This window comes from Apium graveolens, chromosome 6 (genome assembly GCF_009905375.1).
Source record: "Apium graveolens cultivar Ventura chromosome 6, ASM990537v1, whole genome shotgun sequence".
In the NCBI taxonomy this organism is placed as follows: domain Eukaryota; kingdom Viridiplantae; phylum Streptophyta; class Magnoliopsida; order Apiales; family Apiaceae; genus Apium; species Apium graveolens.
The window spans coordinates 205,947,064-205,966,167 of record NC_133652.1 but is presented as its reverse complement, the minus strand read 5'-3'; the positions used below and the strand labels follow the sequence as shown (position 1 = coordinate 205,966,167).

General features: G+C 38.1%; 1 long non-coding RNA gene across 4 annotated transcripts; it reads right to left on the bottom strand.

The window, feature by feature from the left end:
- Window positions 1-4,918: 4,918 nt before the first annotated feature.
- On the bottom strand, window positions 4,919-8,344 carry LOC141667316 (uncharacterized). Of its 4 annotated transcripts, none has more exons than XR_012552566.1 (9): window positions 8,115-8,344; window positions 7,969-8,032; window positions 7,606-7,855; window positions 7,424-7,522; window positions 7,159-7,308; window positions 6,106-6,149; window positions 5,795-6,015; window positions 5,308-5,355; window positions 4,919-5,171 (listed from the first exon to the last, which is right to left on the bottom strand). It is a non-coding gene; the product is annotated as an uncharacterized LOC141667316 (long non-coding RNA). The 4 variants fall into 4 exon arrangements; XR_012552564.1 differs by having other exon boundaries at window positions 7,159-7,260; XR_012552565.1 differs by lacking the exon at window positions 6,106-6,149 and having other exon boundaries at window positions 5,795-6,034; window positions 7,159-7,260.
- Between the last annotated feature and the right edge of the window lie 10,760 nt (window positions 8,345-19,104).

Genomic DNA, 19,104 nt, shown 5'->3' with positions numbered 1-19,104 from the left:
GGGGTAGGATCCAAGTACTTCGTGTATTGGATAGATTACTGGTACCGTAGGAGACGGTACAATATGTACCTACGGACCTGCGAAGTGTGTGTATACCCGAAATGAGGACACATAGCCCGTATGCGGCAAGGGTGATAACCGGGATACGAAGGTGTCGTCCCTAGTAGAAAAGGTTACTTTTATCGCAGTACGACTGATCATCGTATGCGGTGGCTCCAACGAATGTCCTAATTCTTCCAATTGGAATTGTGATGCAATACCGTAACCCAAGCCTAGGTGCTGGGTTTACTTTTAAGGTATTCGCAGGATAATAAAATCCATTAAAGAATTATTTTCATAAGAAGGTGTGTATCACCAAGGAAAACTAATTTCGAATAAAACATAACTATCATATTTGATGTTTTACGTAAGTTATCATACAGTCATTTTTATACTGTACATTATTATGCTGGGCATTATATCTCACACTTGTTTTCTTAAATTGACACAACACAACAGTGAATCAAGATGCCTGCCATGAGAACCACAGCCAGGAAACGGGTAGGAAATGGCCTGCTGTTCCGTAGATTGTTTGGTACTGTACCACAGTTAGTCCGAATAAGCTGGATTAGTTTTCAGTTGTTTTTAGTTCGTCTTATTTATAAGTATGACTTATGTAAGGTAATAAACAAGAAACGTATATTTGTCCGACGGACTAGCCTTACTTAAAGGTTACTCCCCGTTAAGACTTAATCACTTTTGGATTGTAATAATTATCACTTGATGGTTGTATTACTCTAGTTATGAACGGTTCATTTCCAAGACAATAACCTGTAAGTGTGTGTGTGTGTGTGATAAGTGTGGGGTCGTGAAGCGTAAGTATTTATATATTATAGTTGAGTTGTGTGGTTGTAGTAGTTTAGATGGCGTGGTCTCCGAGATTCCTGACCCCTGATTTTGGGGCGCCACAGAAAGGGTCTTCCATTTGAGGGTGCAGTGGTTATTCATACAAAATCAAGTGGAGAGGTTCATGCCCACTATTTCATAGAAGGCCCAGAGGAGGAAGAAACCCGTACCACCGGGACCCCTGTTTTGACGTTAGGGAATGTTTCGAGGATCCATAGTGTGGTAGAAGTTGTGGTGAACCATATAGAAGAGATCATGCAGAAGGAGCTTAACGGGGAAAAGTTGGAAGGAAGAAGTGAGATTTTGCAAAGTCTCGAAATTAACTTCAAGGTGGATGCACCTCAAAAAGAGGACGCGCCCTTGAAGAGCAAAAATGGAATTGAGGTTGATACTCCTCAAAAAGAGGACGCGCCCTTGAAGAGCAAAAAGGGAATTGATGTTGATGCTCCCCAAAATGAGGACGCGCCCTCCACACCTGCGTTGCACAAAATCATGCCTTATCCTGAGATAGATGCACCCACTCATGGGGACGCGCCCCCGGACAAAAAAATGGGCATGGAGGACCCCCGTGACTTTGATTTTGATTAGGATCCCAGGATCCCTTTGCCCGCCGAAAAGGCGAGGTCGGCCGAAGACACAATATCTGTTCTGGTCGACAAAGATGACCCGAGCAAGGTTTTGAAAGTGGGATCCCAATTAGGTGATAAAATGAGGGAAAGTCTTACCCGCTTCTTGATTGCAAATCTCGATGTCTTCGCATGGAGTCATTCAGACATGGTGGGAATCGACCCAGGAGTAATGTGTCACCGGTTGAATATCTTCGCGAATTATACAGGCATACGTCAAAAATGTCGCCCAGTGAGCGGGGAAAGGGCGATAACATTAAAAGAATAAGTAGACCGATTGTTGGAGGTGGGACTAATCAAAGAATCTTACTACCCCGAATGGCTTGCAAATCCAGTGCTCGTAAAAAAGCTGAACGGGAAGTGGAGGACGTGTGTGGATTTCACAGACCTCAACGAGGCATGTCCAAAGGATAGTTTTCCGCTCCCATGAATTGATCAGTTGGTTGACGTGATGGCAGGGCATACCTTGCTAAGTTTCTCGGATGCATATTCGGGTTACAATCAGATCCCCATGTATGGTCCCGATCAAGAGCATACATCCTTCATCACCGACAGGGGGCTGTACTGCTACATAGGAATGCCGTTTGGATTGATTAACACTGGCGCAACCTATCAGCGGTTAGTGAATATGATGTTCAAAAACCAGATTGGGAGAACCATGTAGGTGTATGTGGATGATATGTTGGTAAAATCCAAGGAGGTGAATGACCATGTCGAATACTTGATGGAAATGTTTAACATTCTAAGGAGGTTTCGCATGAAGTTGAACCCACAAAAGTGTGTATTCGGCGTGGAGTTGGGTAAGTTTCTCGGGTTTATCGTCAACCATTGAGGAATCGAGGCCAATCTCGCAAAGATTAAGGCATTGCTGGATATGAAATCACCCGCCAATGTGAAACAGGTACAAGGTTTAACTGGGAGGATTGCCGCGCTGAATCGATTTGTTTCCAAATCTTCTGACAGATGCAAGGAATTCTTTAAGGCGATTAAGTTGGCAGGGAAAGACTTCATATGGACACGAGAATGCGAAGAGGCTTTCAGAAGGATCAAGGAACAACTGGGAAACCCTCCCATGTTGTCAAAACCGTTAGATGGAAAATCTCTAATACTGTACCTCGCGGTGTTGAAATATTCCATCAGCGCTGTTCTGGTAAGGGAGGAAGATGGGCAATAGTCACCAGTGTATTATGTGAGCAAGTGATTATACGATGTTGAGACTCGCTACATAAGCATGGAGAAACTAGTTTATGCCTTGATCCTTGCGTCAAGGAAGTTACGGCCGTACTTCCAGGCGCATAGAATTGAAGTCCGCACAACATATCCACTATGACAAGTCCTTCACAAGCCAGAATCATCGGGGAGGATGTTGAAATGGGCCGTAGAATTGTGATAGTTTAACTTGGAATACATGCCCCATACAGCAATTAAAGGACAAGCCTTAGCCGATTTTTATTGGAATTTAATTTTGCGGTTGATAATAAGGCTTTGGTGGTGTTGCAGCCCCCTAATAATGAAGAATCTTTAGAAGAGTTCCCACATCCCTGGTGGATCTTACATGTAGATGGGGAAGTTAACAATGGAGGAGCAGGTGCAGACATAGTACTCGTGCCTCCAGAAGGCCATCATCTGATGACTGCAATTCACTTCAAAATTTTTGCAACAAATAATGACGCGGAGTATGAAGCGTTGATTAATGGCTTAAAGATCGCTTTGGAAATAAGGGTGCGAAACCTAATTGTGAGGAGTGATTTGGAGCTGGTGGTGAATCAGGTTAATGGGGGGTTTCAAGCACGAGGCCCGCGAATGGAATTGTACTTGAGATGCATGCAGCGCCTGATCGGAAAGTTCAAAGAGGTTAGGTTGGAATGTGTACCGCGGGAAAAGAACAGCAATGCGGATGCTTTAGTGAAAATGGGGTCACAGCAAGAGGTTGTGTTATTGGGATTCATACCTTTAGAGATTCAGGAAATTCCTAGCATCCCAGAGATAGAGGCGATGCAAGTAGATGAGGCTCCCATGGAAACATGGATGACGCCCCTTCTTGCTTACATTCACAAGGGAACACTCCCCGAGAATAAGTTCAAGGCTCGTCGACTCCGCTACCAGGCCGCAAAGTATGTGGTGTACGATGAAGTTTTGTATAAGAGAGGCTTTAATCAACCATTGCTTGGATGTGTTGATGAAGAAGAAGGAAATTACATCTTGAGGGAGGTGCATGAAGGAATTTGTAGTAATCACTCGAGGGGTAACTCATTAGCGATGAAAGTTTTGTGCCAAGGATATTATTGGCCTACGATGAAAGAAGATGCATCGAATTTCGTCAGAGCATGCGATCACTGCCAACGCTTTGCAAACTACTCATATATGCCAGCGACGCTCTTAACATCTATGGTAAGCCCGTGGCCATTTGCCATGTGGGGAATAGATCTTATTGGCGAGCTCCCCAAGGCTAAAGGGGATGTCAAGTATGCGGTAGTCGCGGTTAATTATTTTACTAAGTGGGCAGAGGCTATGCCATTGGCTACTATAACCGCAAAGAAAATCAGAGATTTTTTCTTCAACTCCATCGTGTGCAGGTTTGGAATACCTTACAAGCTTGTAACTGACAACGGAAAGCAATTTGACAGCAAGGAGTTGCGACAACTGTGTGAGGATTTGAAAATTAAGAAGGAGTTTGCAGCGGTCTATCATCCTCAAAGCAATGGGTAGACAGAAGCTGTGAATAAAATAATAAAACATACCCTCAAAGCCAAGCTGGAAGAACGCAAAGGAAATTGGCCTGAAGAACTCCCAAAAGTGATGTGGTCCTACAACACTACTCCACGATCTACTACGGGAGAAACTCCGTTTATGCTTACTTACGGCTATGAAGCTATGGTCCCCGTGGAAGTTGGTTCGGGATCGCTTCGCAGAGATTGTTACACTGAGGAGGATGCAGAGGTTAATCAAAGGCTTCATTTGGATCTCTTGGAAGAAACAAGGGAAAATTCTCAGCTGACACTATGCCATAAGTGGGTTATTGTAATGCCTAAATGGTGTTACAATAAGCCCTAAAAGCGTTACAATAGGTCTATTTTAACACCAGGGGGAGTTACGTATACGAGCATTACAATAGACACCCTAATGTAACACTTCACTGATCTATTGTAACAGAGAGGAAAACGTTACAATAGGCACCTACTGTAATACTAACAGGCCCAAATGTAACGCAAAATGAGTGATACAATAGCTTGATCAAGATTGCATAAGTGGGACCACCTGTGGGTCCCATATAACTTATTGTAATAGTCTATTCTATCAATTGTAACACCAATCTTTTTAATTAAATAATAGTAGCATTTGTAATCTAACATTAAATGTAATCTAACACTAAATTAAAATATACATTACACTATAATAGGCATATATAATATTTAATTTAAAAATTTTAATTACATGTTCTGTTTAAAATCTACAATACATATCCAAAATATTACAAACACCACATAAAATTACAACAATACGATCGATCAATTAACCATACTCCAAGCATATCCAAACTATAACGAAAGTTATTAATACTTTGCAGCTATGTTGATCCATTTCTTCCCATAAAAGCAATCGTAAGTGGTGCAAATATTAAATCTTTAAGCAGCCATGAGTCCCCTGCACCTGAATACACTGTATATTATACAACAAACCAAGATTAGTAAAATAACGACATTGAATGACTCACTTACTTATCGGAAAATTTTTCATGAAGATGAAATTCAAAATAACTTCTTTTCCGGTAATTATTTTGTAAAACTGTGCCTACCTTTTTCCTCCGAGCTGACGGCCTTTAGTATTCACAGAAGCTCCTTCTCTGCTCAAACAGTGAATAACAAAATATGTAAAATTAGACTGTAGCTATCAAGATATGGATAACAAGTAATTAACAGATGAACCGAAGATCTGGCCTGGAAAAATAAAAATAGGAGGCAAGACATTAAATTTTTTAACAAACTTATTGTACTGTATTGTTGCTCTGCATGAGATAAATGTAGTTGCATTTCTGACTGAAACTAAAAAGACATTAGTGCAAGTAGAAGTTGTGCACTTCCTTTCAGAAAAACATTATATTAACTATAGGAAACTATGTGTGTTCCGACATTTAAAAAGCAAAACTGGGTAATTTACACTTCCAAAGGATGTTACATTCATCATCTTTCTCATACAACTGCTAATCAGCTGATTCTTTTCCTATTCATTATGTACTTTAAGAAATTTGTGAGTTGTTTAAATGAGCTTAATAATATACTTACAAGTTTAAGGTTTGGTGGGATGAAGATCGGTCTGTTTACTCAAATGTATCATTGCAGAAACTGAAAATAGGAGCTCTCAAAAGTACAATTCCGTTTTGTTTATTTATGTTTGTTGAAGCTTTCTTCACTACCCGGTGGCTACATGTTACACATTCTGACCATTTGAACTGGAGCCTTCCTGACCTATCTAGTACGAGTACACCCAAAGCGGATATTAAAATCTGTATGAAGATATAGATCCTGAGATAAACATAATATAAGGTATAAATCACATTTGATAAATTAAATCTAGATTTGAGATTTTCCAAAACCTGAATTATAGCAATTGTGGTGGTACCAAAGCTGATTGGAAAACCTGTTATACACAATGAAAGGGATAATTTCTTTCCTATTCATTTCTACAAAATCAGAATATGAATGTGTAGTAAGCTTTTACTTTTACCGGATACTTTAAAAATCAAACCTGCATTAATCACAATCGCTATGCTGGGCTGGTAGAAAGATTTGGCCAGAACTACTTTAAACACAAGAACTTAACTCATTCTTTTTAAAAAAGCAAAGCACTCTAGACGTGCTTAATTTAGATGTTACTGTGATCTTCACTGAATTAGTCGTATGCTAAATATATGATCTCCACAGAGAAACTGAAGTCTTCAGAATTTTACTTGTTTCTGCTGGAGCTTATAATATCTCAAGTTAGCGCAAAGATGTTCTAGAAGCAATTTCCTGCTATTTATTTCTCAAAGTACTACTTTCCATTTCCCTGCATTATTTAAGAGTTACTAGATGTGCTGGTGACTACAAAGCTTGATAGGTGGTTAAGTTCATACTCGATTACTGGAGACACTAGTCTTAAGCAGTATGGTCTGTGATGGTCCTTTATATTTGTAGATTAGCAAAAATTATCATCAAGAGGAAGAAACACAAGTGCATGTTTGACTTTACTTCAATTCTTATTTGTAGATTATCAACAATGACTTTTTTATCCAGTGCTCACTGACTGTAATACAGGTGACTGAAGTTCACTGGCCTTGTCCTCTGTGAGATTTCTACAAATTTTATGTAAACTTTAAAATGAAGGAAAACATATACTTAGATTACTGTAATAAAAAAATCACAGTCGCTTAATCTTTAATACTTAATATTTATCATAGATTAAAGCTATTGACACTAACTAATGTAGATTTGTGCAAAACCTGGACAAGGATCTCACTTATAATACCCGCATCTCATTAATTTTAAGTTCATTCTCGATTGTTTAAGTCTCTCTATTTACACTATGATTTGTCAGTGAAATAAAGTATGTAATTATATACATATAATGAAGAATCAATCTAGATATACAAGTGTAACTGAATTCACACCTTTTTCCGCACACCATTCCTGATATGATAAAGACTTGTTGGAAGGACTGGCATTAAAGTTGGCATCCCCCTTTGTCCAACTCATTTTCTTGTTTGATGTATCTGTTCGAGTTAAAGGGGAAACATATTTTATTGAACATCCATCTGTAACTGCAATATTTTATAATATGAACATGATATTGTTACTTATACGAATAATACAAAAATAAACAAATATAACTTTAAATGTTACCACCAATGAGTAATCCAAGTTTCATCAGGTTACCTCATACGACATGGTATCAATATCTAGAGGCATTTCCATGTGATGACCAACGGAATTAACCATTCCATGATAGTCCGAGAACTGCAGGAGGGCAACTCCCTATGTACCACCAAAAGAATAAGAAAGTAATCATAGCTAACAAACATGATATATTTCTTCTTCTATTTAATACTACCACTCACATCTCCACTTGTCATCTTGGATCTATTTCTTTTCTCTAAATTTTCATCATCTTCCGCTGCCTTAATAAAATCAAGAACTAAAATAAAAATATTATATATTATATAGCATATACAGGGAAGAATAAGGTTTGTAGCTTTGCAAAATGAGGTAGTGTAGCTTCCTTGGCTTTTCCTATTCTATTTCTTGATCCCAACTCAACTAGTTGAAACTCCTGGTAACTTCTCATTTTCCTTGAATAAGCCATCATCTCTGTATTGAAATTATGCATTATTTATTTCAATTGGGCTCTTTTACATACACATCCATATTCAGAGTACATATATGTATAAAACTAAAAACTCAATTGAATATGAGAACCATACCTTAACGAAAACCCAATTGAATATGAGAAAAAACTCTAATGCCCAATTTCAAAGCTCAAATTAACTGAAATTTCACAATCAAATATATGTTAATCGGAGAAAATATGCGTATATGTTTAAATCATAGCAAAAGGGTAAATATTTACCATTAAATATTAGCAAAAGAACTAAAGCCCTAATCTGATGCTCTCAAACCCTACAATGTCATATAAATTAAAAAAATTAGTAAGGGCCTTTAGAAAAGTTCTATAAACATGTGTGTATAAATCTTCAATTTTCCTTCAATTCGTCCTTCTGAAAGAGAAACAAGAGAGCCATAAAGAATGTTATGTGTGAGAGAGATTGTTTGTACGAGGAGAGTGAGTTTTTTGTTTAAGTTCTGTCGTGTTTTCATTTAGGGGGAAGAATGCCGCCCAATAATTCACCAAAACCGTGTATCCTTTTCATTTTTTTAATTATATTTTTTAATTTTAATAATTATTTATTAAATAAAAAACAAACAAATTAACTGTTGTATTGATGTACAATTATATTTATAAATTTTATTATATATTTATATTACATTTTTCATTCACTAATAAGACATAATATAATTTTAATACTAATTAATGATAACATTTTCACTTTTAATATTTTAAAAAATGTAAAATGTATCTAATGTAACACCAGGTGCTGGTGTTACATGTCGTGCAACACCAACATTTATCTGTAACACTAGGTTTATGTTATTGTAACACTAATTGAGAGGTGTTACAATAGGACAAAAACTTCTTAGCTAATGTAACGCTACTTGTAACACTTGCATTACAGTTGCCCACTTATGGCGTAGTGTGTGGCTTGCAGCGTATCAGCAACGTGCTGCAAGGTATTATAACAAGAAGGTAAAGGGACAACTGCTGAAGGTGGGAGATTTGGTGCTTAGGAAGGTGATGCCCAACACGAAGAACCCCCAACATGAAGTGTTTGGAGCTAATTGGGAAGGACCATATAAGATAAAAGCCATCTTGTGGAAAATGACTTATCATCTTGAGGATATGGAAGGGAAGCTGGTTCCGCGAGAGTGGAACGCGGAACATCTCCGAAAGTATTATTAGTAAGGAGCGGCTTTGGCCCCTTACATACCTCTTTTATTATATACTTAGGGCTATGCCCAGATTATAGACTAGAAGCAATAAAATTCCTCTTAGCCTGGGGGGGGGGTAGTGCACGTACTACTTACCTTAGAACTAGTCAAAGGATAATTTTTTCTAATAAATTCCCCACAGAGCATAGTAGCCGTGGGACTAGTGCACCTTTGACACCAGAGCGCATTATTAATAAAAACTTTGAAAATTCTCCAAAGGGCTGTTTATTTGTTGATTTACTTAGTTGTCAGGACACGCCCTGAGTGGTAATTCTATACAGATGTTAATGGAAACAGTAAATGTTGAAAGGAACAACAAAATCAAGGTAGAAATGGAACTAAGGCGCATACTATTTCCAAGGACGCGCCCAAGTTATCTTGGTTGATGCTCCTTCAGTTTTATGTTTTTTTTATTACGACAAAACATAACTAAAAGGGAAGACACGTTCTTCCAAGGACGCGCCCAATTAAAGACGACGCACCCTTCAAGGATATCTACTTAACAGATGATGGTACAAATACAACAAGATTCCAAAGGTGACGCGTCCTAATAGTAGGACGCACCCAAATATATGACAGAACAAAATAATCAAGTGAGTAAAAGTTTGCATGATTAAGGCAGAAAAAGCTTCATAAAACGTGCAGACAAATAAAGTTCAAAAGTAATCATTACAATTTGCAAGGCTTCAAGGGGCCCGCACCCTTATAATAGTTCAGGTAAAAACTTCGTGAATAAACATAGGATACGTCCTAAGCAGGAGGCGGGTCCTGAGGCTTGTCTTGGTTGTAGAGACAGGAGGAGGTTGAGTCTGAAGTGGAGAAGGAGTAGGGGACGCGTCCTCTTTCTCCAAGCCCAGAAAAATCCTTTTGCTCTTAATGGAATCTGCAGCCCTGACTCTGAAATCATTTACCCATGTCTGGGTGTCTGCATCGAACTTAGAAAAAGAATACTCTAGGTCATTTGCAATAAACCCAGAGCACCATTCTTCGAACCTAGCTGCAAAACCATTTTGATAGACTAACTTTTTCTCCTCTTTCCACCCATACAGTCTGTAATCGTTTAGAGTGTCAAGCTCTAGCTACATGGTGGAATTTAGTGTGATAACACTCTCCATCATTTTCTCCATAGAGGAGACATTACTTTTCAACACAACTTTCTCCACCTCAAGACGCGTCTTGTCCTCCTGCAGGCGCCTGATCTTGGCGTCCTTTTCTTGGGCAAGCAGATTGATGTACTTCTTTAAGGATTTGATCTTGTCTTCAGCCTGGCTCTTTGCAGTGTCAGTGGTAGCAAGACGCGCCCTGAGTCTAGCAACCATGTTGGCACTTTATCTGGCGTGCAAATGAAGCTCAGCTGCAGCCTTCACCATGGCCTCTTCTATTTGTTCCTCAGTCCTGAATGTCCAGCCTCGAACTTCATCTTCAGTAAAGTGGCCAGCTGAGGATGCGCCCAGATATCGGAGAACAAAAGATTGATCATCTGGAAGTGTCTTTTGGCGCTTTGTGGGCGCGTCCTCCTTCTCAAGGATGTCCAGCACAGTGTTGTCAATTATTTTTGGTGGAGGGAAATGAGTCACAACAGGAGTGAGGGTCTTAACCTTTGGATCAGGCTTTGCAGGGGCCTGTTTCCTGGCTCTCAGCTTCTTGGAAGCTCCAATAGCAAATCCTTTTGGGAGAGAAGTCATATCTGTGACATGAACATGAAAAAACATTAGTTGAAAAAGGTAGAAGTGTCCTGATAGTAGGACGCGCCGCGAACATAATTTAAAGATTGTCAATGCGCAAATGTCAAATAGAATGCATATAAAGACATATAAATGCATGAAGATGTGTCAAGAAAAATGTATGCAAAGATATAAAAAATGCATATATATGTGTGACTATGACGTGTCCAAAAGATACGATACGTCCCATTGACTATAATGAGGATTGGGAGGAAAATATGAGTGACATGCTAACAATGTCAGTCACAACTATTACGGGAAGACGCACCCTGAAATTAAGGCGCGCCCAAAATAAAGACATATATGCAGGAAACACCTATAAATTAGATTAAGTTTCGCGTCTAAAAGGAAAGACAAACAAACGTGTGACGTGTCAAAGAAAGATGACGCGTCCTACGAATGTCGGTGAATTGGTACTTTTGAAAATGAGAAGCTAATTTTGTAGCTTTGGACACGCCCAAAAAGTATGACGCGTCCTCTCTCATATATACTTACCTTGTTCTAAGTCAAATTGCTTACTAATGTCAATCTCGACTACTTCTGCGGCAATAAGGCCCCTGACGTTTTCTGAGGCCGTGAGAACAGGTTTGTCATTATGAAATTCACGGAACTTGCAAACAGAGGCAACCCGGGCAGATAACGCGCCCACCAGTTTGAGGTTGCCTTCTGTGATCATGTCTTTGAGGTTGAAGTGTTTCTCTGCATACTAGAGTACTTTATCTGCTCTCTTCTTTCTTTTTCCTGTTAATTCCTTTTGAACTCTCTTGTCTAAAGATAAAAAAATGAGGACTTGTTAAAGAAAAAGAGAAATTTGGAAAAAAGAGGACGCATCCAGAATAAAGGACGTGTCAAGCCTATGAGGACATGTTTTGGAAATCACTTACTTGGTTCTAAGTTGAAGCGAACTCAGGTTCTCTTGACGTCATAGACATAGAAGAAAGGTTCCTTCCAATCCCTCTCGTGGCTGATCTTGCCTTCATTGAATCCCTTGTTGTTCAGCCACTTGTTGACTACAAAGAAGTGGTAGCCAGGGATTGATTTTCTGATGCTGTAAAAGAAGCTGAATTCCTTCATGGAGGGCGCGCCCAGTCCAAGATTGTGGTACATCATGTACAGAGCCCATGCTAGCTTCTACGAGTTTGGAGACAATTGAACCGGGGCAACGTCATACCACTTTAAAATCTTTTTGATGTATGGGTGCAAGGGCGCGCCCACGCCTAGAGAAATCAGTTTTAGTGTGAGCACCATTCTAGAGATCCTTTGATTCCCAATGTTGAAAATGTGTGGCCTCATTATACGAAGAGGGCGCGCCCAGATGCCCTCCATGTCGTAGTATTTCATGCACCACTGAATTTCCAAGTTAGTTGCAGTGGATTCAAGGGCAACACAAGCTAGCTTGCTTTCTTTTTTCCTTCGGGCATTTTTCTCTGCCTCAGTTAGAGCACCAAGCTTTGTCAAGTCACAATCCACTTCAGCATCTGAGGGTTCCCAGTGTTCAAGAGGTGGATCGGATTTTTGAGGAGACACATTATACTTTTCAGGATCATAAATCCTCTTTTCAAACTCACTTATGCTGAGAGAAGACGCGTCCTGAGAAGGAGCCACGTCCTGTGAAGATGCTGCGTCCTGAGAAGCTGACGCGTCTTTAGTAGGGGACGCATCTTCATCTGAAGTAATCATGCGTAGGGCCTATTAGCTGGTGGTGGGTACAATTTCATCATTTGTCCAATCTTCGATAGCAGCTCTAGCATTGAGAATTGGAGTTCTTTTTCGTTTGAATCCTTTCTTTTTCATTCTAGAGCTTATGGGAACGTGATCCATAGAATCGGAACTGCAACCAGACATTATAGAAGTCTTTGATTTGAGAGATTCGAATACGCGTCTTTCTGCTTTAAGGAAGGAACTCATCCTGTGAAATTCAGGGAAGTCGGGTTTGAAAGAGATCAAGTGTGGGGAGTAAATCCTAAGGCATTTATTGAGAACTTTTAATGGATGAAAAGGTGACGAAGAAGATGCGTACTCCAGCTTCAAAAGAAGGAAAAAAAACTTGAGGACGCGTCCATATAAAAAAAAGAAAAAAAAGGGGGGGGAGGAAGATACTGGAAACGTACGAGGACGCGTCCTAAGAATCTATCACAGGACACGCACTACGATGACGCGTCCTAGTAAGGCATTTCCTCTATGTGACCTTTGGTTAAAATAACTTAAACACGTGTCTTAAGTGAGACGTGCCCTTTAAGGATGATGCGTCTTAAACTAGCAGAATACGTGGGAATTCTAATCGGTTATAAGCAATTTGGGGGAAGTTCTCTAAAAACCTAAAAACATGTAATTAGAGAATCAAAAGAGCTAAATATAATGTTTCTACATATACATACACATATATATACAAAAGGGAATGAAGAACAGTCGAGGTAGAAATGAAGAATACGAACGGTCTTTCGCTTATTGCGGTTGGATTACCCGACCAAATAAAAAAATAAAAGATGATTTACCTACTTCGTAAGTTGAGGGTTGGATTGAGCTAAAGAAATCGAGAAATGGCCGGCTGAATCGTCGGAATTTTGAACTTGAAGTTTAGAGGCGGCGGCGATAGCGGTTTTCTGAGAGAGAAAAGGGTAGAAATGACGATGGGAGTTCCCTTTTATGGTATTTATAGAAGAAGGGATAGCTGACGTGGAGGACAACTGTATGCCACAAGTATAAAGTAAAGGCAAGACGCGTCCTCAGTAATTGACGCGTCCTGTGTTTGTGAGCCAAATTTCGTTACTTGACTTTAAGGATAAAAATTCCAATTTTTTTTCAACTGCAAATGGAATTCGGGGGGTAGTTGTTATACCCAAAATTTGGCATTGGATTGACTCGGGTCCAATGTGGATTAAGTACAGTCAAAACCGGTATTGCACTACTAGAAAAACGTCAATAGACATCGGCTAAAAACCGATGTCTATGAATGCAAAAATCCGATGTCTTCGTTGGTGATGTTAAAGCCCCCCCATTTAACATCAGTTATAAACTGATGTTAAATATAGCATATAACATCAGTTCTTTCTTTAAAACCGATTTCTATATCTTGAAATTAAATTTCTCATACATATATAATCTTCATATATCATCATAATATGATATTTTTATCAATTTAAATATATGTGAGCTAAGCAAAATCTTTCAATTTAATCAATAAACTGATGTTACTAGTACCAGTAACAACAGTTTTCATCAAAAACCGATGTTAACAATCCCTTTGACATCGGTTCTTAATTGGTAACCGATGTCTATTTATAACAAACTGATGCCTATAATACTTAATAACATCAGTTTTTTGTTTTAAGATTTTTTTTGCTGTAGTATTTAACATCGGTTTTTATTGATGTTAATGGTCCACTAAAACTGATGTATTAAGCTTTGATAGACATCATTTTCCATTGTAATGATGTTTGTACCTATATTATTATTGCACATTTTAAAATATAGATTCCAAAAACCAATGAACTACCAAAACCAATTACTACATAATATCAGTTATATATAAATCTAACAGTCAATATTCAAACATCCGATACAAGAGATTCATCTAATCCAAATATCAAGTACTACACATATCCGTTCATATATTCTACTACTGTCTATACAAAGAATTTGACTTGGTACCGACAATAACATGTAAAATATCATTTGAGGAACGCCCTTGTTCATCTGCATCTTCTGCTGCCTAGAAAAAGAATAAAGGGAAAACATAGGTATTAAATTCTAACATCTAATAAACATATAATCAGATAAAAATTGTAATATCAGAGACTGGTTAGCATACCTTTGCAGATGCCTTACCTATCGAAGGATGTGAACTCAATCCCAAGTAATCATTTCCGGAGATACAGTTACAGAAATACACAACTATCGAATATAAATGCTTTACCATCATCTTTCCCCCTTAATCTCTTCAAAAGACACGCAACCAAGCTGTGGACTCCAGACAGAATTGTAAATGTCTGGCATAGGTAGAAGCAATACAATTAGTTACACACCAACAAATACTAGTCTAGGGGTCTGTTAAGTAGTAAATTACAAGTATGATTTCTCCAACTCTATTTTGGAAACAGATATTACTATACCTTGGCAGATTTACCCGCCTCTCCAAACGATCCTTTGAATCCTTTCTTCGTAATCAATCCAGAGCCTGATACAAGAGCATAAAGCCATCAATACGGCAACATAAAAAAACACATGAAAGGACCAGATCACACAATCTGCTTGATCATACAAAGAGAAAATGCAATAAACACCAAACAATTACTCCAGTTTTTTTCACTACTGGTGATATAAATTAGAGCACTTAATATATAAAGAACATGCCAATTCTCAACTATCTGGGAATCTAATTACGGAAACACAAAGGTATATTGATATCAATACATGTCTACTTGACTTGAAAGCAGATAGTAATGACCAATGAGCTAAAGGATACCGGTCTTGGTTTGAATGGTGACTCATTTAACTTGAGAACTAGAAAGCCCTTTGTTTAAAAGAAAAAGTCTTCTGTGTATGAATAAATTACATTTTTATTCATTAGTTGAGAATAAAATCCTCAGGTTCTTTATCAAATGGGATCTTAACAGAATATAACTCACTCAACATTATCCAAAGATAAATCTTTACTCATTATATAAATTCCAGTTTAAACTACATATAATTAAGTAGGAGAATCATAATTTAGACAAGGAGCCATCTAAATTGATAATTAGAAAAAAAACATAATTTAGACATGGAGCCATCTATCAAATATAAATGCTTTACCATCATCTTTCCCTCTTAATCTCTTCAAAAGACACGCAACCAAGCTGTGGATTCTAGACAAAATTGCAAATGTCTGGCATAGGCAGAAGCAATACAATTAGTTACACACCAACAAATACTAGTCTAGGGGTCTGTTAAGTAGTAAATTACAAGTATGATTTCTCCAACTCAGTTTTGGAAACAGATATTACTATACCTTGGCAGATTTACCCGCCTCCCCAAACGATCCTTTGAATCCTTTCTTCGTAATCAATCCAGAGCCTGATACAAGAGCATAAAGTCATCAATACGGTAACATAAAAAAACACATGAAAGGACCAGATCACACAATCTGCTTGATCATACAAAGAGAAAATGCAACAAACACCAAATCCAGTTTTTCACTACTGGTGATATAAATTAGAGCACTTAATATATCAAGAACACGCCAATTCTCAACTATCTGGGAATCTAATTACGGAAACGCAAAGACATATTGATATCAATACATGTCTACTTGACTTGAAAGTAAATAGTAATGACTAATGATCTCAAGGATACCGGTCTTGGCTTGAATGGTGACTCATTTAACTTGAGAACTAGAAAGCCCTTTGTTTAAAAGAAAAAGTCTTCTGTGTGTGAATAAATTTCATTTTTATTCATTAGTTGAGAATAAAATCCTCAGGTTCTTTATCAAATGGGATCTTAACAGAATATAACTCATTCAACATTATCCAAAGATAAATCTTTACTCACTATATAACTCCCAGTCTAAACTACATATAATTAAGTAGAAGAATCATAATTTAGACAAGGAGCCATCTAAATTGATAATTAGAAAAAACAACATAATTTAGACAAGGAGCCATCTATCAAATATAAATGCTTTACCATCATCTTTCCCTCTTAATCTCTTCAAAAGACACGCAACCAAGCTGTGGACTCCAGACAAAATTGCAAATGTCTGGCATAGGCAAAAGCAATACAATTAGTTACACACCAACAAATACTAGTCTAGGGGTCTGTTAAGTAGTAAATTACAAGTATGATTTCTCCAACTCAGTTTTGGAAACAAATATTACTATACCTTGGAAGATTTACCCGCCTCTCCAAACGATCCTTTGAATCCTTTCTTCGTAATCAATCCAGAGCCTGATACAAGAGCATAAAGCCATCAATACAATAAATAAGTAATAAGTTGCTTGAAACACGACTCAGCAATAATAGCATCAAAACTCGATACACACATTCATACATGCATCTAGCTATATATATTATATTCTACCACAGTATTACACAATTACAGTAGCTAGTTTACAAAAACCCAATAACTAACCTCCAATTGTTCCAGGTTTGAATACAATCCTGCATCGAGTTTCCTCCTTAGGGTGCCAAAATCCATTGGATTCTCAATAATCTCATGGTAATCAGGAAGCTATAAAGAATAAACAACATTAATTAACAAATATGAGTCATTTATAGATCAAACAACCATGCATCAAGTACAAAAGAATGCCTCATTCAGATTAACATGCTCGGAGAATACACCATAAGTGTCCTTCCTGAAGTTAAAAATTTACGGTACATATATGATTTGAAACCTTGAATGGTCCAGTATCAGTTCGGAAGCTAACTCTCGGAACATATTTCAACCATACAGGAAAACTCTTGCATCCCAAAAGAAAGAAAGACCAATTTTATCACCTTGATAAAATATGAATAGCAATAGAAGCAACACAAAGAATACGAAACCATAGATCTCCGAAAGATGAATACCCAAAATTCCATTCAGCACAAACATAAGTTCCAATTCGAAAAAACTTTGACATTTTGCGACATTTACAGGAACAAAATATTGGAACCATTTAGCATTCAGGAACACGCAGAAAACATATATTGAAAGAGAATAGCATAAGAACAAACATACAATACAAGGATGAACTGAAATTAGCAGAAGTTTACAAATACATACACAATTACTAAGCCACAGTGCTACCACAACATGATAGTAATAAAAAAGTTCACAACAAAGAAATAACACAGAACATGACGCCATCAAACTATAACATCAACTTATGAAAGTAGTCTATTGCATCCCCCCTTCACATCTTCCCCTGCCGCATCTTTTTGCGCTCCATGATTGTAACATCCACATCCTCGTCCCATCCTACCAACGCAGTGTGGACAACTTAATGCATAATTAAACTCCGTGGAAGTGTTAAAAAATAGGTAGAATATTAACTATATAAATCTAATTAAAATTAAATAATTAAAAACTTAGGGTTTGAAATTGAAATCCCCAATTTAAAAATTAGGGTTAAGGCTTACCTAATTCAAACTTTGACCTCTGACTTGAGTTTTAAACACCGCTTTGAGCTTTCAGTTCTCAACTTCTAAACCGTTAAACTCTAACTTGAGCTTACTTCCCATCCTAAACAACCTCCAAACTTTTCAAAGTTTGACGAGAGGGCACACAGAGAGAGCAAAGAGAGTAGTTGAGCAAAGAGTGAGAGAGAGAGAGGGAGAGACGGGGAGAGCGAGATAGAGAGCGAGAGCAGTTGAAGGAGAGAGATGGAGCTGTTCTTTCAGTCGAGCAGAGAGAGAGGAGAAAGTTTTTGATTTATTTGATTTATATGTTTTTATGTTTAAGAGATGAGAGTATGTGAATGTATTTTAATTTTTAATTTATTTAAATCTTATGTATAAAGTTGAAAGGGGGGAAGATGACGATTTTGAAATTTTGCTAAAGGTAAAAAATAAGATGGGGGGAATTTTAAGAGGGAATGAATTATTTGACTAAGGGGGGAAATATGGGAGGCGTGCTGGATCATTTTTTGAAAACACACTTTTAATATCGGTTGGGATAAAACAACTGATGTCTATATTATACAAAGACATCGGTTGGGAAAAACTGATGTAAAAATAACTTTTTACATCGGTGCCAAGAGCAACCGATGTCTAAGAGGCGATGTCTATTCTACTTTTTCTAGTAGTGTTGTATTGTAAAAGGTAAGGACGCGTCCAGGCACAGAGGACGCGCCTACATTTGAGAAGATGTTTTATAGTCTGGTGATGGCGAAGCTTGGGAGTGCATGATTAGGGAAGGATGCACCCAAGCGTTGTAGACGCGTCCACCATGGTGAAAGTATCAGGAAATTGTGGTCTTGTGGCAATGGAAGCTGGAGGACGCATCTGTCTTGCTTAGGACGCGTCTTAAGTAGTGGAATGTTGTGCACGACGGTTTCTGAGGAGATAATACAGGCTACATAAAGGTGAGGACGCGCCCAAGGGTATGTCCGTGAAAAGCTTGAAGGCCTCCAGGGGTATTCCTGATGATTGAAGGCCTCCTCCTGTATTCAACGGGTGTCCTCGTTGGGAATGCGGGGTTAAAATTGGTGTGTGCTTTGGGAACTCTGTTCTTGTATTCAACGGGTGTCCTCGTTGGGGAACTTTGGAGTCATCCTGCACTTTGCACCCAAGAGTTTGGGATCACCTGTCCTGTTATCTGGTGGGTTA